We start from the raw sequence: 18321 nt of genomic DNA on the forward strand, positions 1-18321 counted from the left end.
AGCATCTGCAAAGACTTGGAAAGAAAGAATAACCAAAACCAAACCCGTCACAGTTGAGTCAATTCCAACTCATAGTGACCCTGTAGGACAGAGTAGAACTGCCCCATAGGGTTTCCAAGAAGGGGGTGGTGGATTAGAACTGCAAACTTGGTTAGCAGCTGGGCTGTTAGCCACTGCAACACTAGGGCTCCAAAGAAAGAAATACTTTGTATTTGTTTACTATTTGGGTCAGTGTTTCAGGTGACTCACAGAAGAGAATTCTAACCATTGCCAAAATCACCAGCTGTCTGGTGCTGAGACCTGCTCTGCCAGTTCCTGGTGGTGTGCAGATAATATCAAAGGAGGTGCTACCTAGTGATGTGGACTCCTTGAATCTACTTTACAAATGGCCAAGTTCACCTGAAGGGTAACCTTCAAATGAGATGAATACCGTCTGTTTCCATTGTCTAAAATGAGCTGAAAACTTTACCCATTAAAATCATTACTTTAAATAACCAGAAATAATTATTTTACATTTATAAATTATGTAATTAGAAATATATTGTATAAATTATGTAAATAGAAATTGAAATAAAAATAAATAGAAAAATTTGTGAATTAAGCAATTATAAATATGTAATGCAAAGTATATGATATTTGTTGTTGTTTTTGTTGTTGTGTGCCATTGAGTCGATTCTGACCTGTAACAACCCTGTAGGACAGATAGGACAGAGTAGAACTGCCCTATATTGTTTTCTAGGCTGATATCTTTGTGGAGCAGATCACCAGGTCCTCTCTTCTGAGGAATGGCTGGTGGGTGGAAACTGCTGAACTTTTGAGCAATTAACCAATGTATCATCAGTGCACCTTTTTATCTATGAATAAATATATATATAAATCATTATAAAAATTTTATATTTTATATTATAAAAATATAAAAATAGCTATTTTAAAAATATTAGAAAATAAGGTATTTCACCTAGAAAATCATCATTTAAGGCTTTTAGGTTATGGCAACATGTTGGAAATAATGTGTCTATGAGTGTGTTTGTGTGTGTTTCTTTTTCTTTTTGGCACCAAACATATACTAGGACCTTTGTATGCGGAAAGAATAAAGAAAATTTCAACTGGGTGGTGTGAGTCCTGGCAGTTAGAGAAACTGATCTGGCCAGAGATAGTCACTTGGAAGGCAGCGCATGGTGGTTTGGGGCCATTTTAAGAGGGGAAGCAAAGTTTTAGTCATATTCCCAGGAAAAATCAGAACTGGGTAGGTCAACCAGTTCTGTGGGTGGGTCACTGTATGCAGGAATTCAGCTGGTATGTGTGAGGTCAGGATTCTGGGAGGTCTGTCAATGCAGGAAAACCTACCAGCCGATAGGTTTTAACAGGCGCAATCTTAGCCTTGGGTGGCACATGGAAAGGAAGGGCAAAATTATATACTCCGGGCATTAGTTTCCCATTACAAGGATCAGGTCTCTGGGCAGGGATCCAGGCCCACAAAGAGAACGGGGTGCTGGGTGGAGTGACAACTCTTTAGATTCCAGAAGAAATACCAAGGCATTTGACTTAAACTACCAGGAATTTAAGGAATGATGATGAATTGAGGAGTGACTCCAGGCAAACATGTCTTAAGCCTGATAGGCAGAGATATTTGAGGGGAATCCTGCCTGTTTTGGAGCCCTGGTGACACAGCGGTCAAGAGCTCAGCTGCTAACCAAAAGGCTGTCAGTTTGAATACACCAGCTGCTACTTGGAAACTCTATGGGGTACTTCTATCCTGTCCTACAGGTTCACATGAGTCAAAATCCACTCAGTGGCAATGGATTTGGTTTGGTTTTTGGTTTGGTACCTGTTTCCAGGTTTTAGAGGTTGAAACTCCCTGCCTCTCTGAAGAGTGAGTAAAGACTCTTCTCCCAACATATGCCTTGGAGTTGAGACTGGTCTAAATGTTGAAGCTGGCCAGAAAAGAGAGTCTGATGTTCTCAATGGAGATTCCTCTATAATCATCAAAAACACCTCAGCTACCTAACCTAATCCACTCATTTTAGAAAAGGAGGAAGGGAAGGGCAAAGTTCAAAATACATCTATTGAGCTGAGAAGTAGTAGCCATAAGGTCCTATCATGGGATTTTTCTTATTCCCAGGTTGGAGTCAGGAATTGTTAAACCCCAATAAGGGCTTTATTTAGGCAAACTGATTCAGATTTCCTGTGCTCTGGCTTTAATTCCTGCTTGCTGCATCGATTTCATACCAGATCCTGATTTCAGAGTTTCTGACATTACCATAGTAACCCCTGGTTTTTCCTAGGAATTGACCATTTAATATGTGTTCTTGACCTGTGACGTACTCTAAACAAAAAACAAACCCATTGCCATCGAGTTGATTCCGACTCACAGCGAACCTATAGGACAGAGTAGAAATGCCCCATAGAGTTTCCAAGGAGCACCTGGTATATTCTAACTGCTGACCTTTTGGTTAGCAACAGTAGCTCTTAACCACTACACCACAAGGGTTTTCAAGTGTACTGTAGTCCCAATTAATCTGCTATACTGACTCAGCAGAAAAGGTTCAAATCCCCTCCCCATGCAAAATGAGGATCATTCTATTTTTCATGTTACTTCATTCTGCTCTTCCAAAATATGTCTTACCAGCTTATTACCTGGTGGTATGCCATAGCCGTCTCACACTTGACCCTCTCACAGTAAGTGCTCTAAGAATGTCTGTGTATTAGATCATGATCACAGACACTTTTAGTAAATATCCAATTAACTTGAATCACAAGACACTGTCATGAAGTCTGGCTTTCAATTTTGAAATTTAAATGAGTAATCATATATATGTGTGTGTGTGTATTTGAGAATTTATATAATTTATTTACCATTGTTCTCTTAATTATTAAAAAAAAAAAAATGGGGATAGATGTCCAAAGGATGAGAATTCAATTACAAATGTTTTCATTGAGATTATTGGGGATGATGTTAGTATTGAGCTATACACCCATGCTTCACATTGAAAGAAAAACTGTTGGACATGGTAGATTTATATTACTTCTCACAGCCTTAGTCAAGGTAGGAATACTTCTTTTAAATACAAGAGAAATAAACAACCATGCTCTTATTTTGGTTTAGGTTTAGTTTGTTAAAAAAAAAAAAAAAGCACAAGCTAAATCATTCAATTTTGCATAAAACCATAAAGACATTAATTTTGAAAATAAAGATTTGATATGTGTAAAGAATTGCAGGGAAATTGGAGATGATGTAGAATTTAATTTAATAGCTAATCAGCTGACATGTATGGAGAAAACAAAAAGCCATCAGGTTGGGAAGGGATAAACCCAAATAAAAACCAAACTGTTGCCGTTGAGTCGATTCTGACTCATAGGCCTGTAAGAAAATCAGGATGCTTGTCCCCTGCAGTGTACACATTGAGAAATTTTCAAAGGCCAAGCAAGAAAACAAGTCAATGAAATTTAAATAAGAGAGACAAAAATATCACAAAGGGATGACTGTTCACTTTGAACTTGATTGTGGTATCAGCCTGCGTCTGAGCTCAGAAGCATAAACTAAATTTGGTCTGGAAATTCAGATTCTGTTAGGTTTTTGGTAACTGTTGTTGTTAGTTGCCATCAGCTTGGCCCAACTCATGGCGACTCTATGTCTGCTCCTGCCCTGTCCCCACAATTGGTGGTGGATTGGATAATGTTCCATTTTGATCCATAGGGTATTCACTGAATGATTTTCTAAAGGAAGTCACCAGGCTTGTCTTCCTAGTCCATTTTAGCCTGGAACTTTCACTGAAATCTGTTCAGCATTGTAGCAACACGCAAGCCTCTCCTGACAGACAGGTTGGTGACTGTGCATGAGGCTCATTGGCTGGGAATGGAAGGTGGTTCTCCCACAGGGGAGGTGAGAATTCTACGCTGAATCATCAACGCCTCTTTTGGAAACTATGGCACACTGACTCAACATGCAAGGGATTCATGACTAGTTTATAGGCTTTAACTATATTTTGCAGTATGTGCTTTGCATGCAACTGTTGGATTCTGGAATGATTTTGGATCTTATACTAATAAATATTTTATGAATTTTTATTTAGATATTAAATACAAATTTGAAAAAGGTAACTGGCTTATGAAAGAAAATATGATTTAAGGAGTTGCCCTAAGGTTTTCTTTCTTTCTTTTTTCCTCATAAATTACAAAAGTTAAAAATGTCAGAGTGAATTGAAAGTGAAATGTTAAATGTATAATAAAATGTGTGATTTACATATTTGCCAAAATCTGCTAAAGGATGTGGAACTGATGTTTTGGAAACCCTGAGATAGAATGCCAATGAAGCTAGACCCTTCCAGGGACTGAAGTTCCTAGCATCATTCATCACTGAGGTACTTGCCTCATATGAGCAAAAAAAAAAAAGTAAAAACCTGAAATCCACCTTGGGACAATAATGTAGTCTTGTTATAGCCTATGATGTGGTAGATATTTTCACAATGTGTAAGGATTCCCTCTATTGCCAAAGGGCCAACTCTATAAGCTCATTTCGTAGAAGTGCCAGAGAGGTCCCTAAAATATGAAGATGAGTAATCCTGAAAAAAACAAAGTCTGTGTCAACTACTGAAGAGGACAAGAGCCATGGGAAGGCTGGCACTCTCCCTCTGAGGGAGGTGGCTGCTGAAAAATGTATTCGCAATAGGAAATACCAGACTGTAGTTAATGGAGAGGCACCTTTATTGAGTATGAAATAAGCCATATTCTTAACCCTCTGTTTCCTAGTCTGTAAAATAACTTACAGAGTTGCTGAGATGACTGAACAAAATAGAGTCACATGGCAGGAACTCAATGATAATATTATGATTATTTGTCATGAGAAGCTTGTCATGTTTTGTGTGTGTGAGAACAGTGATTGTGAAACTGAAGAAAGCATATTACATGGAAGGACATGTGGGGAGTGTGGGCAGCCTTAGGTATAGATCTGAAATTACTCAGAAGGAAGACATTCTTTCCACCATTGGGCTCTGGCAGGAACTGCTGCCATACCGGTGGCAGCAGCTGTGGTAATAACATAAGTAGTGGAAGCAACAAGATTGGCCTGTCAGTGAGGAGATGACAACAAACATGAATTCCACAGAGTATCTAGAAGGAGAAAGGGTGGGTAATTTTAAGTCCTAACACAGACAGGGCTTGGGGAACAGTGTAAGCCATGGTGAGATGATAGGTTCTAAACCTGACTAGGTAAAGTACTAGTTATGTGGCCTTGGGCAAATTCTTTAACCTCTCAAATCCTGTACTCTCGTCTGTAGTGAGGACAGTGGCATTGATGTCTACTGAGAGCCTTGCTAGGAGGATTGAATGAAATAATCCAGATAAAGTGCCCAGCCCAGTGAAGGAACTCAGTAAATACTGGCTCAGAAGGAAAAACAAAAAAAGTTAACAAGGCAAGGCACTGTTATTCCCCAGTCTATGGTGTGGAGAAACAAAAGAGTGAATTTTAATAACCAAATCTATTTGTCCCACCTGTGCCCTGACATAATGGACGCAGTGAATCTATGACCACATATAACATGTGCATGTTTTTCTTTTTTTCATACTGAAGCAATAGGTCCCTTCAGATTTGGACACTTCCTATGAAAGCCAAAAACAGCAGGGAAGTTTTGTCCACATTTCAGATCGTTAATTTTTCATTTCGCAAATGTTCTTTGTCAAAAGATCACTAAGCTACATCTTTAAACATACTTTTGGAATAAAGGTGATCAACTTTTCTTCTCAGTATTTAAAATAAAATGCCTTTATTTCCAGAGAATTAGTGACACGATAGCATCTTGGAAAACATCTACCCTAGTGTCTTAAGCTGGGTTTTCTACAGAAGCCTGCCCATATCTAATCTCTCTTTCTCTCTATCTACAGAGATAGAGAGAAAGAAAGATTTATCTCAAGGAAATGGCTCATGTGGTTAGAGAAACTGGAAAGTCCCAAGTCCAGGGGTCAGGCATCAGGCTGGAGGTCTCTCCTAACTCACTTGGCTACCAGGCTGAAGAACCCAAGATCAGCAGGTCAGAAGGCAGTCCTCTGGCTCACGGGCTGTGGAGGCTGAAGAATTCAAGATCGGCAGAAAAGATGGTAAGCGGCTGACTCAAGTGCCAAGAACTGGAGGTCATATGATGACAAACTGGACGCAGTTACCAAAGCAAGCAAATGAGCTTTGCCAGAATGCCCATATATATATATATTGGATGCAGGCCACACCTCTGAGGAAACTCCTCTTACAACCGATTGATCACATCAAATTGCTTTATGGAGGATGACTACATCATTACATAATTGCCAAACTACATCATTACATAACTGCCAAATTGCATCATTACATAATTGCCAATCCACTGAGAATCATGGCCTAGCCAAGCTGACACACAACCTTAACCATCACACCTAGCCAATTTGATAAAATGCTACAAAAAATAAGAAAACACCAAAGTGAGTACCAGGTTCTCTAAAGAGTCATAGCCTGGGCTGAAGAGTCATGTGCTCCTGGGCTGAGGCTCCTGAGAAAGTGCTGAGTGGGCCCTCAGAGCAGGAAGCCAAGAGGACTTCCTATAGGCTTGATTTAGATTAGTGAAATGTACCTCGCTGTTGCTGGTAGTCATTCTGTGAACATTACGAGCACTGTTGTGGTTCAAACGAAATCCTTGACAAATACTTTCTGAATAAACTGAGGGTTTTCCTATACTGGCATCCTCATATAAAATGGAATAGATAGCCATTGAGGGCGCTGGAAAAAGGATTAAGGATATCAAATGCAAAAATCTCCAACTTCACAAATTTTTGTAATGCTTCCTTCTTTACTATGGTTGTTCCCATCCCTATCCCTCTTTGCTCTTCCCTCCAAATGAAATAACAAAAATGGTGCATTTAAAGTTTTAATCCACTTTTGAGGTTACACAGTAAAACCATAATTGTGTCTACTTAAGTGTCAGCTTTATTCTTTATCATTTCCCATTAACATATGGATAGCATTAATCACAGCTTAATGGATTCTTATGGAAACAAATAGCAACATTTGAACCATAGTTTGAGGCAATTTCTTAGAAACTTTGAAATGTTAACACATCATGCTCATGTACAATAATTTTAACTTTTTTTTTCTGTTTCCAGATCCTCAAATATTTACTTATGAGTATTCCAAATGCAAATATGAATCCCTAGGCTATGGATGGCAAGTTTGTCTTCAAGAGTACAAGAGCATCCAGGAAAAGGAGTATTAAATCAGCTAAAAGAGGGCTGTTGCCTAAATGTATCCGTGTTACTGTTATTGACTTTTATTCTCATTGTTTTTGTCCAATCAACACATGAAATATTTATGAAAATTGAAGGCTCTCACAGGGGTTTCCTTTTTGTTTTCTTTTATCAGCTCTGCTCTCCATTTGAACCATTTGAACTCACGGAAGACCCGTTTAAGCCTCTAGACAAAGGGGCACGTTCTAGTCCTAAATGGCCCCTCGTTCATTCAGGACGTATTAAATGTAAGGTAATGTCAAGGTTAATTATACAAAAATAAGTGCATCGGTCTTCTCCCAAAAAGATGTTTATAAGAAGGAAGGAAAGAAAGAAAGAAAAGAAGGAAAGAGCAAGAAATATCTATTGACTTCTGAAGAGGGAGAGATGCTTCTGAAAACTTGTGAGTGAACTTTTTGAGAGTCCTGAGGGAAAATCCAGTGGCATAGGTTAGGGTATGAGAGTGGAGACTGGTTTCAGACGGCCTCTGTTCAAATCCAGACTCTATTACTTGTTAATGGCGCAAACTTGGTCAGTTTTCTTAGCATCGTTTGCTTCAGTATCCTTACCTCTCAAAAAGGGGTAATAATAGAACTTGTCTTCTCGATTGGAGATCTTAAATTACTATGGAAAATACTTAAAACATTACATGGCACTTAGCCAACCTCACATGCGCTAGCTGTCATTATGGAAAAAGATGCATGTGACTTAGGCTGTGATTTGTGCTTGTTGTTACCCTTCCTTATATGTTCTCCCCTTGACCTTGTTTTCTATTGCTATAATTCTAAGACCACAGTATTGACTATCATCTCCTGTGAATGTGAAGCTTGTGTGTCAACTTGGCTGGAACATGATTCTCAGTGGTTTGGCAGTTATGTAATGATGTGGTTTGGTAGTTATGTAATGATGTAGTCATCTTCCATGATCTGATCTGATAAACCAATCAGTTGTAAGGGGAGTTTTTTTGGGAGTGTGACCTGCACTCAATATATATGGACATTCTGGCAAAGCTTGCTAGCTTGCTTGCTCTGGATTGGATCCTGCATCTGGCTCGTCATTACTTGACCTCCGGCTCTTAGGACTTGAGCCTGCCATGTTGCCTGCTGTTCTTGGCATTCATCGGCCTCCACAGCCTGTGAGTCAGCAGCCTGCTGTCTTACAGGCCGATCTTGGATTCATCAGCCTCTGCAGCGCATAAGCCAGCAGCCTGCCGTCTGACCTGCTGATCTTGAGTTTGTCAGCTCCTGCAGTTACGTGAGTCAGGAGAAATTTCCATGCTGATGCCTGACCCACAGACTTGGGACTTACCAGCCTCTACAACTGCATGAACCATTTCCTTGAGATAAATCTCTCTCTCTCTATATGCTTTACTAGTTTTACGTCTCTAGAGACCCAGCCTAAGACACTTCCTATCTTGTGTGCATTTGTTAAAATGCACATTAGTCTTGGCTGCTGGCCAACGCATCTGACTCTGACGTTTAAGGAAACAAAGATGTAAGCTTCCGGAGATGGAACTTTTTAAAAAGTCTTCATGAATTAGACATATAAGAACTAGTGGCTTCTGAATCAAATTACGGATGTTAATGCTGCTTAGAATAAAAATAGCTAAAGATGTTTAAATGTGGACATTTCTGAGGCAATCTTTTTAAGTGTGTCCTTTACTTAAAGTAATGGAGAGGAATGTGGAGACTAATTTAATTTTGATCGCCTGAATATCTGTGCTGTTTTAAATATAGTTAAATCATAGCTTGTTAAGGACATCTGTGGTATAATGGAAAGTTGATTGGATTTGGAATTTGAATAATGCTTTTCAAAATGTTGTCTGCAGGGAACAAGTCCTGTGAGACGTTTACAAGGGTTTCATGAAAAGAGATGTCTATGGTTAAATATGTAGAAAAATGGCACATTAGCAGATCTGAGTTCTGAACCCAGCTTTGCCATTTAAAGAATACATAAGTTTGAAGAAATCCCAAATTTTCTGGTCCCTTTTGGTGTAGTAGTTAAGAACTTGGCTGCTCACCAAAAGGTCGGCCATTCAAATCCATCAGCAGCTGCTTGGAAGCCCTATAGGGTAGTTCTACTCTGTCCTATAGAGTAGCTATGAGTTGGAATCTACTCGAAGGCAATGGATTTAGTTTCTTTTTTTGTTTGTTTATTTATCTGTAAGAAGCCCAAAATGCTATCTCACAAGTTTTTTTTTGATTTTTCTTTTTCGACGGAATGAGATGAGATACATGAAAAAGACTTGATAAACATGTCCTTGAGGTATGCTGATGGACTCAAAATTTCAGAGCGTACCGTGAAACTGATTCCGCTGCAGTAGATGTGAGACCGGACCTACTTTTCATGAGGTTGACTTTCAGGATTAAAAATAAAGTAATTCTCATGCTATTTTTTAGACTTAGAAATCAATACAGACCATTACATTTCTAACAAAATTTTAGAAGTCTTTTTTTTTTGTCATGGCAAGGACAAATTTTCTCTTTGATTCTTTATTCTATAGCAACTTTTCTTTATTGTGTTTTACATGGGTAAAGCAAAAAAAAAAAAAAGTGAAGAAAGGAAAAGCATCAGAATGGGATTTGAAGAAGAAGCAGAAAAAAATTCTAAAACTGTGAAATTAAATCATCAGTTAGAATGGAAGCAATTGTAAAAATAGTTTAATACTTACGTTTTTAAAAAGATCCACAAAAAAATGGTTGAAAACCTGATTTCACAAAGAGAAAAAGCAGACAATACCAGGTGTTAGGAAGGATGTGAACAGCCAGATAGTCATAAATTTGGCGGCATCTACTTATCTATCAAATCTGAGGAGTCTCTGGGTGGTGCAAAAAGTTCACAAACTCAGCTGCTAAACGAAAGGTTGATAGCTTGAGTCTACCCAGGGACACCTTGGAAGAAAGGCCTGGTGATCTACTTTCAAAAAAATCAACCATTGAAATCCCTGTGGAACACTGTTCTATTCCAACACACACGGTGTTGCCATGAGTCAAAACTGAGTCAATGGCAACTGGTTTGATTTTCGAATGAAATCTGGACATATGCTGTCATGGATTGAATTGTGTCCCTCCAAAATACGTGGATCAGCTTGACTGAGCCGTGATTCCCAGTATTGTATGATTGTCTACCATTTTGTCATCTGACGTGATTTCCCTATATGTTGTAAATCCTACAACTATGGTGTTAATGAGATGGATTCGTCTCAGTTATACTGATGATATCTGCAAGATTAGATAGTGTCTTAAGCCAATCTCTTTAGATATACAAAAGAGACAAGTGAGCAGAGAGACAGAGGGACCTCATACCACCAAGAAAGCAGCGCTGGGAGCAGAGGGCGTGCTTTGGACCTGGGATCCCCACGCAGAGAAGCTCCCAGTCCAGGGGAAGATTGAGGATAAGGGCCTTCCCCCAGAGCTGAAAGAGAAAGCCCCCGCCTGGAGGTGACACCCTGAATTTGGACTTGTAGCCTACTAGGTTGTGAGACAATAAACTTCTCTTTGTTAAAGCCATCCACTTGTGATATTTCTGTTACAACAGCACTAGATGACTAAGACATATGCAGCCCAATGATCCACAATTCTAGAAATACATACGTTTGCCAAAAAGCATGCAATAGATTCTTAATAGTAGCAGTATGTGTACTAGCCCCAAAGCTGAAACTAATCAAATGCCCGTCAGCAGTAGAACAGGCACATAAGGGTGGTCTGGTCATGCATGGACTACTTCGGGGCAAAGAGAAGGAACAACCTCCAACTATAGTCAATAATGTAAATGAATCTCAAAAACATAATTGGAGTAAAAGAATCCAGACACAAAAGAGTACACGCTGTATGATTTTATGTATATAAAGTAGAAAACAGGCAAAACCGATCTATGTTAGAAGTTAGGATAGTGATTACCTCAGGGAGGCAGCGACTGGAACAGAATGAGACGTGCCTGAGAGGGTCCTGGACAGGTTCTGTCGCTTGATGTGGTACTGATTACAGGGGTATGGTCAGTTTGTAAAAATGTATTCAGCTTTATATTTAAGTGATGTGAACTTTTCTGTGTTATATTTTACTTCAGTAGAAAGATAAACAAGAAAAAAAAAAAAATCTAGCTCCCAAACAGACTGTGTTTCCAACTTCAAAACTGAAAACAGAAATATGAGACTGTGAGTGACTGGTTTCTGCCTTGTAGAAGATGCTTATTTTTTCTTTATATACAACGTTAGGGTCGACCTGCTATAGTGTAATGTCTTGTAATTGTCATTGGCTAAAAAACCATTTCTTTCCTTAAGTTGGTCCAAGGACAAACTACTAAGAGCCATAAGACCAGGCTCTGTAACAGACCATTTGTAAGTAATTAAGTAGCTGCCGTCGCTCTGTGACTTAACCAAAGCTCTTGTATCTCCAGTTACTACAAAAGATGAAGGAAGACCATATACAGCAATTATTACTCTATCAAATGCAGTTAAGTCCAATCCACAGAGTTTCGATATACAAAGAAGTAACTGTGAATCTTTGTAATTGGTGCTGACAAGAGACTTCAGCAAGCAGAAAAGGAATTCTCAACATTTTTTATTATGAATATTTGCAGTGAAATCCCAAGAAGAGAGTAGTCTGCATCTGGGCTTCAGATGTGTATTTTAATAAAACTATGAACTTTATGAATGCATTTTTCTAACATCCAAGTTTCTGGTTCTCTTCCTTTCCCTCCTGCTTTTTGAAAATATTGGGGCTTTTCCACTATTCTCATCACTGCCTGTTTTCATTACTCAAAGCTCATCTAGATAACACCGACTCACAAAATAAAACAAGGAGGATATACACGTAGCACAGAAATTCAGTTAAATTTACTAAATTGAAATATTGCTAATGCTAAATGTATCTAAATAAAACCTTGAAATATTATTAAATTAGAAACACATAGATTACTACATTAGCTAAAATAAATTTATAGCAGTGTCTTTCTTATATGCAAGACTAAATTCTTTACGTCTGACAGATTTGACTATCTGATATTTCAATAACAGTGACTTCAATTTTCAGATCATAAAATATTTTTGTGAAATATCTTTTTACTTTAAATTGGCCTTCAGTTCATGACAGAACCTTGGAAATTTCTTGCTTAGGATTATTTTTTAAGTAAAACATTTTGTTCAATAAAAATACATACGAAAGTACGTATATATGTAAAGAAGACATTGCAAAACTTCTTTAAAAATATGACAGTAAATAACTTGGCTCATAAGTTATTTATGATCACTTGGATCAGCTCTTCATTTACCAGTAGATAAATTTTCTGTGGTAAATTACACTTGGTACTAGGTGATTATTTTTATTATTAGTTTATACTTTCAGTGGTAGATTATGCTAGGTTATGCTATGTATTTCCTCATTAAAGTGATTTTTTTTTCTGGTGCATTTATTGCCAAATTTAACTAAAAATACTCCTCAATTTATGCTACAACCAGTAAAATAAGATAAGCCAATAGGCCATTTTAGTTGTTCAATAGTATATTCTACATATATATATACATATATATATATATATATATATCCCATTGCTGTCGATTCTGACTCATAGTGATCCTATAGGACAGAGTAGAACTGCCCCATAGGACTTCTAAGGAGCAGCTGGTGGATTCAAACTGATGACCATCAGAGTTTCTGTTGTACATAAGGCCACCATATATCAGAGTCTATAGTGCTCCAAAGATAGATAAAAATAAAAACGATGGCTGGCCTCAAATAGACTCTGACACATGGCGGCCTTACGTACAATGGAAACCCTGGTGGCAGAGTGGTTAAGAGCTACAGCTGATAACCAAAAAGTCAGCGGTTTGAATCCACTAGGCATTCCTTGGAAACTCTATGAAGCAGTTGTACTCTCTTTATAGGGTAGCTATGAGTCAGAATTGACTTGACAGCAATGGGTTTCATTGGTTTTTTGGTTAAGTACAACAGAATAAAATCTTGCTGGGTCCTGCATCATCCTCACTATCCCCAGCATCTTTGAGTCTATCACTGCAGCTATTGTGCCAATCCACCTCACCGAGTGTCTCCCTCACCCTCGCTGGCTCCCTACTTCACCCAAAATGATGTCCTTCTCCAGCAATTGATCCCTCCTGGTAATGCATCCAAAGCAAGCAAGTTGGTCAATGTTCTGTAGTGATCCATAAGGTTTTCCCTGGCTAATTGTTAAGTAAACTTCCAGGCTTTCCTTCCGACTCTATCTTAGTCTGGAAGCTTTGCTGAAACCTGTCCACCATGGGTGACCCTGCAGGTATTTGAAATATCAGTGGCATAGCTTCCAGCATCATAGCAGCAACACCCAAGCTATCATAGTATGCCAGACTGACAGATGGGTTGTAGTTTATTCTGCCTATTGGTCTGAAAATACAGGACTCGTTCTATTCCTAAAATGACTGATGGAAAACATAGATAAGTGAGTTTTTACCACCAACTGCTGAGTGACTCATAGCAAAGGTAATGTATAATAACTACATTTTGATAATATTACCAGTGATTAAATCATAGAAATATGGTTTTGAACATTAACCAAAATACTGGGAAACGAAGTGCTAGAGTAACAAATGTGGATTCCCTGTAGCACTGGGGCATATAACACACTCCTATGGGACTTGTTTTAAATACCTTGCCTGTCACTGAATCCAAAATATTTCCTCAAATCAAAGTCATTTCCTTTTTAGATTATCTGATATTTTAGATAAATAGTGCTTTTTTTATTTATATATTCCCTTTCTACGATCATTCATGAATAAATAACTGTATAAGCTTACTGCAGAACACCTTAATCTTGAAATTTTCTGGTATAATAAGTTTGGATAGTAAGTTACTTACTGAGAGTTTTTTCTTTTCGTGAATAGATCAAAGCTTGAAGGCTTGATTCAGAGGACCTAAACCTTTGCTGCTAAGAAACTCCTACCTATATAAAGCTTTATTCAGTTGAAAAATTTTAAGAAAATATAAATGTGAAAGAATTTGAGATGATTTTGATAGTTTTTCCTCTCCGTATTATATTCCCTAAATCCAGATTTCATAATTTGTAGATATTTTGTGAACAGTGTCAGCAAGAAAGTATATTATAATTATATATTTATATTAACAGCCTGCTAACATTGTTACCCAGCATCTTAGAGGACAGCAGATTCTGAGTAAGTCTTTGCTCTCTTAAAGAGTTCATTTTTCTTCATTCCTGTTGAACGGTAATTTTTCTACGGTGCATTACATATGCATAAACAGAGGCATAAAAACTCTCAAGTGTTCTTGATGGTTCCTTTTATGCTCAAGGTCTGGAGCCAGAAATTTTTTAGGCTTGCACTAAACTTCTGAGATCATCTAATCCTGTTAGCCATTTGATGAAGGATTATTTGTCAGCCAGCTGTTTCCTCCCAAAAGAAAATGAGTGGCCTGCACCAGAGTCCTGTGTTAGGGAAGCTAGGCTGGAATGTCGGATCTGGCTCTTATTAGCTCTATTATTTTGAGTAAAGCACGGGACTTCGCCACACTTCAGCTTCCTGTATATAAAATGAAAATAGCATTTACTACTTAGGATAGATAATTTCATACACTAGTGTGTGATGAAGTGTGGTAAACAGAAGGTCTACCATGTGGAAAATTAAAAAAAGAAGAGGAAGAAGAAGAAGAAGGAAAGGAAAGGCGGGAGGGAATATTTTTGCTTGGCTTTCACTATCACAGTAATGTTATGCCTGCATGTACCTATTTCTATAGCTACCTGCCTATCTATTTAACATAAAACATCAATTATGTGCAATTCTGACTTGAGTTTTTTTTTAATAGCCGCATGTAAATTTGCTTTTAAAAATTATTTACGTGAGTGGTCTTTTTACATCGCTCAAAAGCCAAATACTTTTTGTTTAGATGAGACTCTCAACCTACTCCTCCTGGAACTGACTTTAGTTCATTGAGACTTATCAGAAATTTTACAGCTGCTAACCAAAATGTCTGCAGTTCGAATCCACCAGCTGCTCCTTGGAAACCCTATGGGGCAGTTCTACTCTGTCTTACTGGGTGGCTATCAGTCAGAATCTGCTTGACGGCAATGGGTTTGATATTCCTTTTTTATACAATTTCAAAAGCCACTTTTATTTTGACAAACATGGACAGTGGGAAATAATAAAATGGCTTCCTTGCAGAGTTAAGCCAATGCTTTATTTAGATGAAGAGACCCTGAGATAGGGTGACTGTACAACAGTACTACCCTGGAAGCCATTCCTTTCCTGGCTCTGCTCCTTCCTTATTTTGGGGTCTGGAAAAGCCACTTCATTGCCCTGGGTCTCAGTCTCATCATCTGTGAAATGAGGCCACTGATCCAAGAGTATGTCTAAGCCTACTTCCAATTATATACATGTGATCTCTGGTCAAGTAAAAATTAAAAAAAAAAAAAAAAAAAACCTCCTGTGGAGTTTCTTTAGGAATATGGAAATGTCGTACCCAGTATTAGTGTTAAAATAGTTATAGAGTCTGCACTATCCATAAAGCAAAGTATGGCAATGAAATAGTAGACATTTATTTGAGAGATAAAATCAACTGATCTTTAATGAATAATAATGGCAGACACTGTTAGCTGACAGCTTCACAGCCCTGTACTACCCTCTCTTCTTCCAAAAATAACCCTCCTCCTTCTTCTTTCAGAAACCTGATCTGGTACCCAGAATTCAGGGAAGTCCAGACCCCTCCAGGAACTGCCAATAATCTTAATTAGTTTATTCAAATAATGGCAATCCTATATGTTTTGACTAGGATAGACTTAGGAAGGTCACTGTGACATAGTTCTGGCCATTAAGACATTAGATGATTTGCTGAGTGGCTTCTAGGAAAGATTTCTTTTTACTTCAAAGGAATTAAGAAAGGGAATTCTCTTCTGGTCTTGGGATTTTTTTTTTTTCCTTGGGATACTGTTGTATGAAGATTTGTGACAGCAATTATTTTAAATAGAGAATTTCATATAAAGAATTGTTAACTAGGCATTGGAGAATCGAAAGAGCCAAAAAGAACATTAAGGTACCATGGGCATAGCAACTGCTGGAAGTAGCTACAGACTTAGGGCTGAGAAAACAGGACAAAGAGTTTGGAATTATTAACACTTTGAAGTTGGAGGGGTCCAAAAGAGCCAGGATTCAGACTTCTGTGGAGAGGGTGCCCAGTGGTTGAGGCTGGTTCTAGAACTATTGGCACATCTGCTAGGTGCAATCAGCTGGTGGTACTGGGATTTTCTGAGTTTTCCTACTTTTTTCTTAAGTGGCAGAGTACAGGATCAGTGGAAAAGAGGAAGACCCTGAACGAGGTGGATTGACACAGTGGTTACAAAGAGCTCAAGCATAAAGACGATTTTAGGGATGGCTCAGGGCCGGGCAGTGTTTCCTTCTGTTGTGCATGGGGTAGCTATGAGTTGGAACCCACTCGACAGCACCTAACAACAACACAACAACATATTCTTTTTGTAACAAGAAAAATATTTTAAAACATATTTGCTCCTTTTGGTCTTTGTTTTAATACCACCGGGTTACTGGGTTCTCATCTAGGTTCTTCCCTAGGGCATTATCTAAAAGTGTAAATTCTTTCACTCTAGAAACTCTCAATCTCCCCTTCTTTATTTAATCTAGCAAACAGCCAATGAAAACCCTACAGATCACAGATGTTCTGATCCATAACCAATCATGAGCAGGGCGCAGGACCAGGTAGGGAGTTTCATTCCATTGCGCATGGGGCCACCATGAGGCCACGGCTGACTTGGTGGCAACTAACTACAACAATCATACTAACATAACATTATATTTGCTTATCATATTTACTGTTTGTTTCCTTCACTGAAATATATGCTTCATGAGGGCCAGGATCTTTTCCTGTTTTGTTCATTGGTGTGCCCCCAAATTTACACTGTTTCTCCGTCTGCCAGAAGAATATGAAAAAGCAGAGCGACTGGGTTAAGGGAAAGCGCTGAGATGACTGGCTTTCTGCTGCTGCTCGAAAGGAGAGGGACTTGGAGATCACGCAGTAGAAACTGAAAAAGGCAAACGAGAAGAAGGAGAAACCCAAGTAGCTTTGTGGCTTCGTGTCCAACCCTCTTGCCCTTCACCTGTGTGCCTGGAGCCAGTCCCATCCCGTTGGCGTTTCCTCCTGTAGTGCTCGCAGGTCCCAGCACCGATGGCGTTCCCTTTGCCCTGAGATCTGCAGTGGGTCCCTTTTGTGCTTCCTCAGGTAGCCTCACTCACCCTGGGGCCACACCTGGGGGTGAAGGGCATACCCCTTCCCCGTGTTTTTTATTCCTGTGGGGCTCACCCCAAAGTATTAAAAGTAGCTTTGGAATTCAAAAAAAAAAAAAAAGAGCTCAATACATTTTTGTTAAATAAAGGAAGGCGTTTCCTATAATATGTCATGACATAGGCATGCTATTAAATCTATTTTTTTGTACTAAGTAATACAACCAGTAAAGGAGTTAAGATATCATCCTGAGTAAGAAATTAGAAATCAAAACTTAGTAGTAAGGTTAGCAAATCAAATCAAATCCAATACATAGGTCTTTCCCCTGTCAGTGTTGGTAATGTCTTTCACACTCTAGCTTTTGCTAAAGGCTGAGAACTGGAAGTGTTTTTGTATAATGGCTTGTGGGTGGCTACCTTTTGGAAAGGGAGGCAAAATACTCAGTGTCGAAGGAGGTTAATAGTCTTTGCAGAGTATACAAATACATTTCGATTGTTGGAGGAAACCAGTTCTAAGGGAATTCTGCTTTCAAATGTTTGGTCAGTTCTTGCAATTCAGGGTTACACTGGCATGAAGCCTCAGCGGGTGATGGCCTTGCAGCAGCTCCTCCAAGAACTGGCTGGTACCACGGCTGTTGTTGAGATTCACTGAAACCTGGCAGGAAAATGAAACTCTAGTTCTTTCATCCTCTTTTTTCTGCTGCCTGTTTGCTTTGGAGCACGGAACTGCACTCCTAATGAGTGTTAACAAGGCCTTTTGAAAGGAACACGCAGTAAGGGGAAAAATAACAAGAGAAAGAAAGAGAAAAGTCAAACAAAAAGGAAGAGTAGAGAGGAAAGCAAAGCAG

At 38.7% G+C, this 18321-nt stretch overlaps 1 pseudogene; it reads left to right on the forward strand.

Annotated features, from left to right (window-relative positions):
* Window positions 1–17175: 17175 nt before the first annotated feature.
* On the forward strand, window positions 17176–17450 carry LOC100656110 (small EDRK-rich factor 2-like; annotated as a pseudogene).
* Window positions 17451–18321: the final 871 nt, after the last annotated feature.

This window comes from Loxodonta africana, chromosome 20 (genome assembly GCF_030014295.1).
Source record: "Loxodonta africana isolate mLoxAfr1 chromosome 20, mLoxAfr1.hap2, whole genome shotgun sequence".
NCBI classification, from domain to species: Eukaryota; Metazoa; Chordata; class Mammalia; order Proboscidea; family Elephantidae; genus Loxodonta; species Loxodonta africana.